The sequence below is a fragment of the Protopterus annectens genome, chromosome 15.part0 (genome assembly GCF_019279795.1).
Source record: "Protopterus annectens isolate FY-2018-M chromosome 15.part0, PAN1.0, whole genome shotgun sequence".
Lineage (NCBI taxonomy): Eukaryota > Metazoa > Chordata > Ceratodontiformes > Protopteridae > Protopterus > Protopterus annectens.
This window is the reverse complement of record NC_056749.1, coordinates 599,592,942-599,605,717: the sequence shown is the minus strand read 5'-3', so window position 1 is coordinate 599,605,717 and position 12,776 is coordinate 599,592,942. Positions and strand designations below refer to the sequence as shown.

Sequence of the window (12,776 nt, the reverse complement as noted above, 5' to 3'; positions counted from 1 at the left end):
AAACACTTATGATGCCACTTGCATGCCAGTCATGCATTATTTGTATAGTACATCACTGGTACTAGGCTCGTCAATCACGCTGGGCTCGTACATTCTTGCGCGACAATAAAACAAAGCCCCCAAATTATCGCCTGTTAAAGCTACACAACATAATAGCAGCTTGTACAGCGTTTCTTAAAAATAGTAGTTATTAAGCTGCTAAAACAGAAGCGCTGCTCAGCACAGTCAAATCAAAACGTCTTAGAACTCCTCCTCTTCTTTATTTAAAACCACTCTTACCTAGCAACTTTAAACCGCGCCATATCTTATAGATAGCAGTGGCGCGAGGATGGTTTAAGACCACCTCCGGCGAAACGTTTTTCCAATCATTTTGTGCGTTACATCTGACGCGTCGACTCGTTCATTCTGAATGGTTGACAGCTACCAATCCTATGGACTTTTGAAAGGTGGCGGGCGGTTGTAACTGAATGAAATGTTTCAGAATTAAAGTTACTTTTTGTGTTTAATTTGTTTGGATATACAAAAACGTTAAGCTCAGTGTGTCTTTGCTTTTTAAGGTGATCTAGAATACGTAATCAACGACTATTCGTTTATCACGGTAAGGTTGTACACAGCATCCTTCTTTTATATTGTGATCTTGTTTCTAAGAGTTTCCAGTTGTTTGCTTTTTCCAGTGGTACTGTGCCTCTTGTAAAGGCACAATTTTAGCCTGTTGTTGTAGAATGTTTTGGTATTCGTTTTTCTGTGACAGTGCAGATTAGTTAGTTTGAGAGTTATTTCGTCGTCGGTTTAGCTGTGCAGAAGAGGCCCCTATTTGCCAACAGGGAGGAGGTCATGCTCTGGATTGTTCCTACGGTACTCTAAATGGCTAGCTTTTCTAGGCCATGACTAGTAATATTTTAACTGGGTTTGGGTTTGCTTTTAGGTCCACAAGGAGAGCTGTCATTGTGGAATGAATGTATTGTTTACTATGATATGGAAAAGTTGCTTTTGGTGTTTTGTAAATTGGGACTTGCGAGTTAACCTCAAAGCTGGCGGTGTTTTATTTTTCAAAATGCTGAAATCTTGTATAAGCCTCAGCTATTTGCAAATGTATTAACGGGAACTTGGTATTGCTCTTTATACAAACTATGAAAGTTGTACATTTTAGGTTGTTAAAATGTGCACCTGCATTTGAGGTTGACCCAGCTGTTAGGTTGCTAACAGCATAAACCATCCTGCTGGACGTCAGTAAAATGAATGATTATCCTCATTCGTGGTCCACTGTTTAGTACACCTTCAAAACTGTAGTTGCATTGGTTTACATGTAACAAAGTTGGCACTTATTGGCCTCTCTTGCATAATTTCTGCTGATTACAGTTGCATGTAGTCTTGAGTTATCAACATTTGAGAGGTGGTGTTAAGATGGTTTTTGCCTTGCTTTGTAGAGTGTTCAGAAAGGGAACTGTACTTTTCAGGCATTGCTGGCAGTTGGGCATAATGTGTGGAAGGAGATGTGAAGTATTCTGAATGTGTGTATGCTTATATAAATATGTGACTTGTATACTGAAATCTGTTTGGTGTGGTAGTTTGACAGCATGGAATTGTTGTGTAATTTTGTGTGTTGGTAGTGTTACTCTGCTGCAAGTAATCTTCATCGTAAGAGGCTTTTGATGAATTCTCCATTTTTTTTAATTGCACATTAATATAAATGTTAACATCGAGTAACATGCACAAATGCCTGCAAGCTTCCAGCCATTAACATGACAGAAAAATGGGTTATTGACTGTAACTGGGTACTGTTATGTATTATTTGTCTAGGATGGGGAGTGCTGACCCACTATCTCTAGAGACACTGGTGATCTATCCTTCCACAAGGACTATGAGCTGCCTTACGAAGCTAGTTTGTCACCGATAAAGCATTTATCACCCGGGTTAAACTCTTAATGAGACCTGGTGGATTAGATGTTGTAGCCTTAGGATTAGTTTCCTCACAGATATGCAAAAAGAAATTACTGACAAAACGCTTGCCTTAAAGAACAATATTGGACTTGATGAAGTAGCATGCAGTTTTGCAGAATGATTTTGCGTAAGAGGCTTGATGTTGGTATTGCTATGTATCGTTACATCTGGTTTAGGCTCTCAGATAATCATGGGGGAGGGCACAAGTGACTTCTCTTGACTTGCCCTTTCAGGGTGGCTGCCTCCGACCCTAAAAAGTAAATTACACCTGGCAAATACAGAAAAAGATGGCTGTTAAACATTAAATTCCAACATTCACAGTGATCTCTTCTAAGGTACAGGAAGAGCAAGTTAGATGAAGTTTGGGAGTGATCTATAGTAGTGAAATGCATGCTGGAAGACACTCGCCCTCAGAGGTAGATATCCCTGGCAACAGTAGGGAAACTGGGTCACCTTTGCATGACTAAAATCTCTGAGGCTTTTCCTGTCTGTCCTGCTGTGTAGACAGTTGGAGGGCTATCTATCCCTCTCTGAGGGGTTTCCAGGGGTAGAGATTACCTTTCTATGCCTTCTCCCATTTCCACTGTCACTAACCTTTCCTTACACCCTCCTTTAGAAAATGACAATAAGTGATGTTGATCATGAAATGTTATGTGGGGTGTATTCTGCCAAGGATCTGATGACCTGCCAGATTACAAAGCTTTAGGACATTTTCAACACACCCTTACAACTGTAGAACTCTGGGTGAGGGGTATCAAGACAGTGGCTAGTGTGTGTCAAAAAGTTCAGAAATTATTTGCCTTTAAAGAGACTACTCTGCTGCAGCTTTGTATGTTTGGTGCTAAGCTGGCACTTTATGAAGTTGGGAAGATGGGCTTCCTATCTTCCATTTTGTGTGTGTGGGGAGGTTGTATCTTATGAGCAAAGGATATTTTTATATAAAGATTTTTGTGTGGCACCTAAGAAAAGTCAGTGTGGTTGACAGATTCTTTTCTTTATTACCTGAAGTTTTATCCTTTTAGACTAGGTGAAGAGTATAAGAATAAGGTTGCAACAATTACATGTCACACTTGAGTTTGTTAGGGAAGCTTTGGTCTTTACTCTCATTTCTTCTTTCTTTGCTACTGAGTGATTTCGCTTTGGTCTTAAAAGGTTCCTTGGACTGTTTATCGTTTTGGCTTCTCTGGTGCAGCTCCTTGGGAAGCTGCTAAGGCCTGAGCGGCAGACTCATCCTACACATATATTTGGCTGTTGTCTTTGGGCAAAGAACCACTCCTGTTTATATCGGTGAAGGAAGCAAATGATTTTTTTTTACAGGACCTTGCTGTGGAGCTAGTTTCCCAGGGAATGCTCATGCTTCTTGGTGCTCTTTTTCAGATGAGATCCCCCAGGAAAAAAGGACCATGAAATCGCATAATTTTCTCACCTATGTCCCTCTCTGCTACGGCAGACAGAGGATTGGTTGGGTTTTGCCAAAAGCTTATTTCAACCCTTTGTCATTTCAATTAGTATCTTCCCAGCTATTTAATTTGTTTTGTCGGCCTTCCTGACACTCTGCTACTTGTCCTCAGAAAATCTGATAAATGTTATAAGGATTCCCAGTGTCTCAATTTTTTTTCCACACTCTAGGACAGATTTGAATTTACTAGAGGATGTGAAAGCTGAGCTCCTGAATGCTTCCTTGGATGAAAAAGAAGTGTTTGTTTTCAAACATGTGGGTAACCCCCCCTAAAATTCTATCCCATCTCATCAAAATGATTTGCCTAACCAAAGGACGGACCAAATGCCACTTATTCATTCAAGGGATTCCAAACTTCAAAATACTCTCTCCATGGTCTGTTACCTCTCATTCCACCTTACACTATTCTTTTAAATCTGGAATTACATTGTTTCTCAGATTTCAGGCACAAGATTATTTGTGTCTGGTATACATTTTCAGTTGTCTTCACTCTGAGTGATCAATAGCTACAAGAGTACAAGTGTCTAGCTCCTGAAATAGCCAATTTGCAACTTACAGGGCATTAATATTTTCCTTACTTACATGACTACCTTATTTTTGCAGAAACTAAACTCTTAAGACGTTTTCTCTTCGGTAAAAGACCTTTTTGTTTTCTCAAATCTGGTATATCAAGTGAACCTAGAGAAATATTGTATTATAATATTGCGTTTCTTCCTTGAAACAAAGTGGAATTTTATCAACATTTTGTTTCCAGCTAGTCTGTGGTTTCTGCCAGGATGTATCTTGGGATTATAGGTTTTGTGGTCAGACTTCACAGAGAGAAAAACAATGGTTCTCCAATATGTTTGGACCCAACACTAGGACCCTCTACCCATTTAGACTCTGGTTCTGGGGTTTGTCAAGAGATCCTCTGGTGGATTAATTGCTTTATCAGGCCAGGTCTCCCTTTTACCCCAATGCCCAAATTCAGCCTATAACAGACGTCTCGGACATTGCTTGAGGAGCTATAGCCAAAGGGTTGAAAGTTCCAAATCTGTGCAAACCAGTAGGACAAATGGAAGCACATCAATGTTAAATGACACTACTCCTAAATGCTGTCCTATCTTTGACCAGTTTTTGTATTTCAAACCCTTTACTAGTAATTGGAAAGCATCACAGTATTTTGGTACATAAAGAACTAGTTTTGGTAGCCTGGTAAGTAGTAATTTTGGTAAAGTTTGTCCCAACCGACTTCTTGCATTCTGTCTTGCTTTAAGAATTTTGTAGCAGACAAGCGGAGTAGAACCAGGACAGACCCCAACAAATGGAGGCTGCACCTGAAGGTCTTCCAGAAATTAGTCTAACTATGAGGAATTCCCCAAGCAGATCTCTCCATTCACAAACAAAAATTCTGCTCTAGGACTGCATAAAGGCAAGGAAGGTGGGTTTATTTCCATTCCCATGGAGTGGGTTGTTTTGTGCCTCTCCACTCTTTCCACTGATTTAAATGCAGTGCTTAAGATTCAGGCAAACTCTAGTGATTTTGGTACTCCCTTTTTGCCCAGGCAACAGTACTTCTTTTGAAAGTGGCCAAGGGGAAATACCACAAGCTTCTTCACAGGATGGATGTACTCCTAAGAATAGTTTGATGCACGACAGCCTTCAATTTCTTCAGCTTACTGGTTGGAAGACAGAATTTTAATACCTTTTTAGGCACCTTTTTGAGGACATGTAAAAAGTATTAAAGGAGGCAAAGTTCCTACATACTGAGATTTCCCTGTTTGTAGACCAATGTTTCTGCATAGTGGCATGAACACAGCCTCTAAATCTCCCAGGCTCCTGCTTGTACTTAAAGGTACCAAAACTTGTCAGATTTGAGGTCTGTGGCTAGGCTTAAGGTCATTGTATTCCGTAGCCTAATGCATACCTGTGAACAAAAGAAACTTAATAGAAAATCAAATGGCCAAGCTGAAAAGATTATTTTAGATGGTGGTAAAACAAGAACCAAGGTCCTTTTTTATGACTCGGGACTATTTGAGTTATCCTCCTATCTGATTTTCTTTCTAACCTAACTGCAGCAAAACAGTTATTTTTAAAGGGGTATTGTATATCTGTCCACAGAAGACAGGTGGTTCCTCCTTGGGATCTTAATTTTCACTTTTGAGCCTTCTCATGGGGCCGATTAATTTAAAGTTATTCTATTTTTAAAAAAAAATAGTTTTGGTGTTATTGCAGAAGTTCATTTAGACTCTTGATGATGATTCAGCCCTATATCACCTTGCACAAAGATAGTGACTTTGAGAAACCAATCCCTCCCTCATGGTTTTATGTGGTTTCAGTTTACATTAAGCCAGGCCTTTCGAGATTGGGGAAAAAAAAGGGATAGAATTCTTGACACTCTAGGTGCCAACAGGTAACTCCAATACTAAACTGACAGAACAAAATCTTCTAGGTATCTGAGCAAAATCCTTCAGAAATTCAAATCGGCTGCTTAAATAAACCAGTTTCTAAATTTGTGCCCCCCCGGAGCATCTTATTATGGTAAACCTTGGTGCTCACTCTTAAGGCTGTGCTACTCTCTCTCTGAAAAGAAAGTAGAAATCTAGACGTAGCAATGCTCTTTGTGCACACCTTTACCAAGCATTTCAGTCTGGCTTCTTTCTGTCTAGGGCTAGAGCAGGCTTTGCTAGGACTATTCTCAAAGGGCAAGGCATTTGGGAGAGAAGATAATTTTGGTGGCTGTTTTTTCTTTGTGTAATCTCTTCCTTCTTTTTCCCCAACCCTGGCACAGGCATCCTCCACTGTTGTAGCTTGCAACATTGTGGACTTTTTCATGTAACACAGCATCAACAGCTCCTGGGGAAGTAGGATTTACCATAGCTAGTTGCTGTCCGTCTTGGTTCCACCGTGTACTGTTTGCTGAAACACTTAGAAACCTAAATTATTTTAGAGGTCCTTGTTTTCAATGGTGACTAATGACTTCCTGAGCTCTTTGAAAGAGAAGGGCAAATTCTTTGCGAGTGGGGGTAGAATTCACCTACCACTTTCAATGAAACAGTCTGTCAAGACCTTGGTTTTATCAAACATCATAACCTCAATAGCAGGATGATTTGATCCCTAAGGTATCTTCCATTTGGAGTTCAGCAATGATTTTTGGCATGATATCTCTGAGGTCCTTTGGATTTTAAGGTTGGCTGCAGGCAGATCCAGGGTGAGTAGCAGCAATCCAGACTCTGACCTCTAAGCTCCCATGAACAGAGGTAGTCTGGTGGAGCTGTTCCCTGCTTACCTCAGTGGTTTGCTGTTGTAAAGTACATGCGGACAAGAGCATTCTAACTAAATGCTATTGAAGACCCACAAACAGCAGTATTTTCTTAGGTTCTTCTCAAACTGAAACCTTCAATCAGAATACTTAAAACGTGCTGCAGAAGCAATAGCCTATCCAGTTAGCATTCTGATTTTAATATGTCCATCGCAAAATCTGAAGTTCCCAGTCTCATAGGTTGGTACTGGGCTATCGGCCCTAGAGCATATACAAGCCTCGCCATAACAATTCCCTGGATATTTCTTCCCTGGATATTTCTTCCCACAATATTTACTTCCCTGTACCCCTGTCTAGCAGGGTGACTGAGGTGATTCCTGGGGTGAATTTTCTATCTCCCATCCAATCGTCAAGGTTCCTTTTGAAGAGGGCCAAGGAGGTCCTCTGTTTGACATGTATGGGAAGTCTCTGGGTCAGGAACCTATCCCTCCAGCAGGCTTTGTTTATTGTGATGAGGTTTAGATCCCTGGAGTGTGTGCTTCTGAGGGATTGGGATTTCTTTAAGTGGAGCATGTCCAACAGCTCAGGGTTTGACATGGCAGTGTATGTTAAGTAGCGATAGCCTCTTGAGTAGACTATATGCCACAGAGTATAGCTGGAGGTTGTTTTAGACAGTCTGCTTAGGGCACCTGCTTTAGGCCTGTGATTCTTTCTTTTTTGTGAGTATTTCTGCGACCTTTCCAGCTGTTGCTAATGTCTTGTGCGATACATAACAAATGGGGCATTGTACATTATCCCATTATACAAGAAGGAAAAACCTAATGAATTAAATTATCAACCCATTTCCTTCCTTTACTCTGTCTAAATTACTGGAAAAGTGCATACACATACAACTAACTATTTCCTTGCACTCACCCAACATGTTTTTTGATCAGCACATAGCACTACCACTGCTTCACTGTTTTTTGCAGATAATGTAAAAGCCATGGATGCTAGCCAATTAACATCGGTAATCCTACTAGACCTATCAAAGGCCTTTGTTAGTGTCGCATCATAAACTATTTACAACGGCTATCTGCACTAGCATGCTCTCAACTTGTCCTAAAATGGTATGCTAATTACTTAACCAATAGACAGCAGTGAGTTAGGTAGCAAACTAGTCTGTCAGAATACCAGGTTAATAGAACAGGAGTCCCTCAAGGCTCCATTCTTGGACCTTTGCTTTTCACTATTTTCATCAACAACCTTTGCCATTCTTTTAACTAGTATAGACATACATACTGTAAAGGTATACAGACCAATTTCAACTTTAAACTGAGGCTGGGTCTGACTAGTCGAACTTATTTGGGTAATACAGCCACCACAACTTTCTTCCAAGATACTGGTACATCCCCCTCCTATTAAATACTATTAAACAAAATCTTCCTGATAACTTCCTCTTATCTTGGTATAAGTAAGTCTTCCATAAATTTTTATTTGTGCTAAATTTTGTGCTTTGCTGTTAGCAGCTGTAACAAATCTTCTAAACTCATGCATATTATTCAAGTACTCCTTTTCTCTCTAACGCTCTGCAGTTGCTACATGTTCTGCAGTATTTAACCTTTGAGCCACTCCATGTAATTCTTACTACCTTTATTCCATTTTAGTATTTTTTTCATTTTATTTCACTCATTAACTATTTAGAAGTTTCTACCTTTCTGAATAACTCTGGAATAATTTCTGCTACCCATTCCTTAAATTCCTTTCTCTCACAAGTAAGGTGAGTGCCAGTATCTCTCCCTTTTTTACTTCATTACCCTCTTCCCCAGTTATATATTGGGGAATATGTAAATTCCCTGTTCTACTACTGAATTCATGTTTTCCTACTGAATTCATGTTTTCCATACCAAGTATTTTCATAAATCTATACACTTTTTTTTTTTTTTTTTCTTTCTCCCCTTCTAGGTCTCCCAGATACAGCCTCATTATTGCATATCAACTTTTGGTCCCTACTTATAAGTAATAATCCTTGCAGAAGGTTAATTATTTCTCCTCAAATTTTCTTAAGCTCCATAACTGCAGTTTTTGCTGGAATATAAAATTACATGCCAGCATAATCCTCCTCCCTTGCCAGTTAGCCCCTTACTACCACAAATCTGCCGTTGAGTCTTTTTCCCCTTCTAAGTTTATAGGAGACTAGTAGGCTAATGGCTTAAGGGCCCTTGCAGGCCTACCCAATGCAACCTGATTTTATCCAATATATGCGGCACTGATTTGTGCCTGTGCATTGAATATCTTGCAGAGTGCCCCTGTCCAGAAGAGACACGCGCACTACTCCAGTTGTGACTTTGCAATTCCCATTCCATTGATCCAGACTTTGAAGCAGGCCAGGGAAGGGCTCTACTTAATGTGAATAGGATGCCTGTTGCAAAGAATGGGCATGTCTGAAATATTTTGAAGTGTTTAAGTTTAGATCCCTAGATTGGGTGACAGTCGTGCTGTTTGACTTGGATGTGTAGCAGCTCATCAGGGCTGGATTTGTGAAGGTCTTGTAAGTGAGGCATAGGTCACCGCTTAGTCTGTAGGAGACTTGAGTAAAGGGTTAAGGCTTTGTCTGTCCACATAGTTAATGTTTACACCTTGTATTTTATTTGAGAGAAACCGCTGATGTCGCTGTTGTAAGTGGCTAGTCAAGTACCTGTCAAATGGTGCATTGTACTCTTAGTCCAGTGAGGGCTGAGTACAGCAGGTCTATAATTTCCTTAGATCTGGCTACCATACCTTGACTTAAGTTGTGCCACATTAGACTTCCTCACTACTATGGAGACATGGTGGTCAAAGTTCAGGGTACTATCTGTGTACCTAGCTCTTGCCTCTGGGTCTGCTGTTAGGGGTGTGCTATTGATGATGGAGTTTTCAGGGCTATTTGACTTTCCAAAGGTTATGATGATTTTATTTTTTTCACATTTGGCTTTGGTGCCAGAACCATGGCCTAATCATTTGTCTAATTTAGACCCTTCTGAGGGATATCTACATCTTGATTGCCCCTATCTTTCAGTTGTTGGCTGAGTTTGCCGTTCAGAGGCCTTCCACATTTGCCTTTACTTCAGAGAAGTATATTCCGAACAGGAGTGGTCCCAGCACTGGTCCCCGTGGCGCACAACTAGAAACTGGCCTGTTTGTCGGATCGGGATTCAACCACTTTAATAAATTGATCCTGTCAATGAGCCAGTTGGTTACCATCTGGTGACGTAGGGATTTATGCCTAGTTTTGTGAGTTATTTATAATACCAAAGGGGGAATTGTCAAATGTGGTCAGGTTGAGGTAGGCAGTATGTAGTTTTTACCCTGATCATCGCCTTAGTGACTTAAAGAAATCCACCAGATTCAGTAGGCATGACCTGCCCTTGACAAAGCTGAATTGGGTTGGGTCCAGTGTTTGGAGATTTCCTATGTCCTCATTTGTCAGGTTCATGATTTTTTCTTGCCCTTGCATATAAGACTAGTTAAACTTGCAGGTCTGTAATTTCCTGGTTTAGTAGATTATCTCTTCTCTCCCCCCACCCTTTTATGCAGAGGGATGAGTGGAGGACAGCAACAATTGGGACAAAACCAGTCTGAAGGCTGTGGTTACATAGAGATCCGAATGGGCCTGATAAGTAGTCTCTCACTCTTTTGAAGCCTCTCTCTAGCAATCAGTATTACTCCCCTTTTCCCCCTGATATTCTGCTAAATATCCCACTTTTGTCACATTCACTTGTTCACTTCCTTCCAAGCATGTCACCTGCAGCATTATTTGGACTCTAAATTTCTTAATATATTCATTACTTTGTTCCTCTGTATGTACCTGTATGGCAGTCGGCATTCCAAGATACTATGTAGACTAGCTGTTATGAAAATCAATTCCCACTTGCACATGACTATTTTTGAATGTTTCCAGCTTTTGTCTTGAAGTGTTTGGCATGGTGATCTTTTTATATGGTTGTCTCTTTTCTCTCTCAAACTTTTATATTTCTCAATACTTTTTGCTTTATGAAGTGTTTAAAAAATTAAATCATTTTCATAACACTACCCATCCCTAACGTGGAACAAATGCATACAACTATGCATTTTTTTTAACAAATGAGGTTTACCTTCTAGATAGGGTGTGTGTGTAAATCATTGGTTGTTTTTGCTTTTGTCGTAAAACCATTCGATGCATTTTTAGAGTATACTAAAACTGCAAGACATTTACAATTGTTATGACATACTCTGAAGTTCCTCTCTTTACAGGCACCTTTCGTAACCAACTAATGTCTGTTTCAGCTCTGGCTAGATTTTTAACAAGCTCCTCCTAATCATTATTTTACTTAATTGTGGAGAGCAGAAATATAAGGGCAACAGTAGTTTTCCAGAGCCTGCCACCACTCCATTAGGCCTTGATATATCTGTTTCTAATCTATCTTGTACCGTCATGGCCCTCATTTGAGTGATTTCTCGGTTAGCCATCCAGATATGTTGAGCAGATTTATTAGCCAGTTGAGTCAATACATGTGAAAGTATTCGGTGTATTGTTGTACAGATATCCTAATAAGGGAGAAGGAAAGTTGTCTGTACCGGTTTTGGGTATATTAAAATTTTGTTTCTCTGTCAGTTGGTGGAGACCAGAAATGCTGGATGGATGGGGCTACGTAGCCTACATAGCAGCACCTGGAACAGTCACAGGGGAGTCAAGTATAGGTACTATCCTAACAAATGTAAGAATTGGTTAAGCGGTCACCAAAGCTGTAGATGAGGGTAAGGTGGTTCACACGGCATATCTAGATCTCGCCAAGGCTTTCGACACCATCCCCCACTCTGGAATTATAGATAAACTCACTAAACTAGGTATAAATCCCCATGTCACAAGATGGGTTGTCAACTGGCTCACTGATGAAACCCACACTGTGAAAGTAGAGACTCGAAACCCACACTGTGAAAGTAGAGACTCTAAATCCAACTTCAGACCAGTGACAAATGGAGTACCACATGTTCAGTCCTAGGTCCTCTCTTGTTTGGTATCTACTTCTCTGAAGTACAGGCTAACACAGAAGGTCTTTGGCTGACTGCTAACTAGGAGCCATAATCAAAACTAACTGTGGAAATCCTACAAAAGGGCCTCACTGAGACAGATGCCTGGTGTCAAAACCATGGCCTCAAGCTCAATGCCAAAAAGTGCATTGTCATTCCATTTGGTAAGTCCTTCTACGTGGCACACCTCATCACAAAAGGTTTCTCCCAGGAAAAGAGGTTGTTCCCCTCTACTCATTACTCATTAGACCCATTATAGAGTACAACACCCCTTTTGGTATGTACCTTACAAGACCTGTACAATTGGAAAGGGTACAGAAATACCTCAGAGGATTACCGGCCTCAAACAGATGCCCTACGCAGACAGTCTCAAAAAAACTCCAGCTTTACTCTGTCGCATATCGCCTATTTAGAGGCTATCTCTGCCTAACATACAAAGCTATGTAAACCCAGAGCTGTTGGACATGCTCCACTTAAATAAATCCCAGTCCCTCCGATCTACATGCTCTAGGGACCTAAACCTTGTCACCACAATAAACAAAACATACTGGAGGGATAGATTGCTGTGCCAGAGACTTCCCATACTCTGGAACAAACTACCTATCTATATCAAACAAAGCTCCTCATTAGCACTCTTCAAGAAAAATCCTTGATTGGATGGGAGATGAGAAATTCACCCCGGGGATCACTTCTGTGGCTGTACTTGACAGGGGCACATGAAAATAATTTTCTTGGGTGGCAAAATCCAGGGTACCGTTTGGCTAGGCTTATATAGGCCCTAGGGGCAATAGCCTAGTACCTACCAATGAACATACTTGTACCTCGCCCCCAGCTATATGATTTTAGTGTTAATTTAAACCTATTTATGTTGGGTCATATGTGTACTGTAGCCTATATGAACTGTCCCCTGTCTTGCATAGCATGTGTTTCCTGGAGTCTTTACTGCTTTTTTGAAAATATTAAATTTGTCAAGTTATTTTTTCCTCCAAGCAACCGCTGCTCAAGTGCTGTAACTGGAATCATAGGAATGACACCTCTGTAGTGTTTGGGTACAAATGCACATACCCAGCAATTGCTGATAACATTTAATGCCTGTTGGTGTGGTAC

General features: G+C 40.5%; 1 protein-coding gene across 1 annotated transcript in view; it reads left to right on the top strand.

The window, feature by feature from the left end:
* Positions 1–351: 351 nt before the first annotated feature.
* Positions 352–12,776, top strand: part of KIF4A (kinesin family member 4A) — a gene marked incomplete in the record, with an annotated part of 2,786,372 nt that continues 2,773,947 nt past the window's right edge. Inside the window, 1 exon segment of the mRNA XM_044057419.1 lies at positions 352–598.